The sequence below is a fragment of the Octopus bimaculoides genome, chromosome 27 (genome assembly GCF_001194135.2).
Source record: "Octopus bimaculoides isolate UCB-OBI-ISO-001 chromosome 27, ASM119413v2, whole genome shotgun sequence".
Taxonomy (NCBI): domain Eukaryota; kingdom Metazoa; phylum Mollusca; class Cephalopoda; order Octopoda; family Octopodidae; genus Octopus; species Octopus bimaculoides.
Window position 1 is genome coordinate 3,949,844 of NC_069007.1, and position 815 is coordinate 3,950,658.

At 46.7% G+C, this 815-nt stretch overlaps 1 protein-coding gene across 1 annotated transcript in view; it reads right to left on the bottom strand.

Annotated features, from left to right (window-relative positions):
* The window catches only part of LOC106879164 (dynein heavy chain domain-containing protein 1), a 72,778-nt gene that overhangs the window by 55,075 nt on the left and 16,888 nt on the right, over window positions 1-815 (bottom strand). The window lies entirely within an intron of this gene.

The window sequence follows — 815 nt, forward strand, 5'->3', positions numbered from 1 at the left end:
ATGGCCATGCTCAAAATGGTGTTTTTTACATGCCATCCGCACAAGAGCCAGTCCAGGGGCACTGGCAATGACCTCGCTATGGCTACAACCTCAAAATGAAGCAGCAATCAAGTCAAGGGAAGCATTCAATGTCCTCACGCCCCCCCCCCCAAAAGTGCGTCAAGTGAAGTCCGATGTCAAGACGATGCTGATTTGTTTCAATGATGTGAAAGGAATTGTGCACACCGTATTTGTTCCTCCGGGTCAAACTGTTAACCAGACATTTTACTTGGCAGTTCTGAGGTGCTCGCAAGACATGGCAAGATGAAAACACCCTGACCAGTGGCAAAGCGGAGAGCAGTGTTTTCATCACGACAAACACCACCTTGAGTGTGAGATGGTTTTGGATCAAAAATAGCATAATCCCACTTACCCACCCTCCCTAGTCACCCGATCTTACTCCCTGCAACTTTGTTCTCCCGACTGAAAAAAGTCCTTCAAAGAAAACTTTTTGTGGAAGACAAAAAGTTTAGGCGGCGCGCTGGCAGAAACGTTAGCACGCCGGGCGAAATGCTTAGCATTATTTCGTCTGCCGCTACGTTCTGAGTTCAAATTCCACCGAGGTCGACTATGCCTTTCATCCTTTTGGGGTCGATTAAATAAGTACCAGTTACGAACTGGGGTCCATATAATCGACTTAATCCGTTTGTCTGTCCTTGTTTGTCCCCCTCTATGTTTAGCCCCCTGTGGGCAATAAAGAAATAAGTATTTCATCTGCCGCTACGTTCTGAGTTCAAATTCCGCTGAGGTCAACTTTGACTTTCATCCTTTCGAGG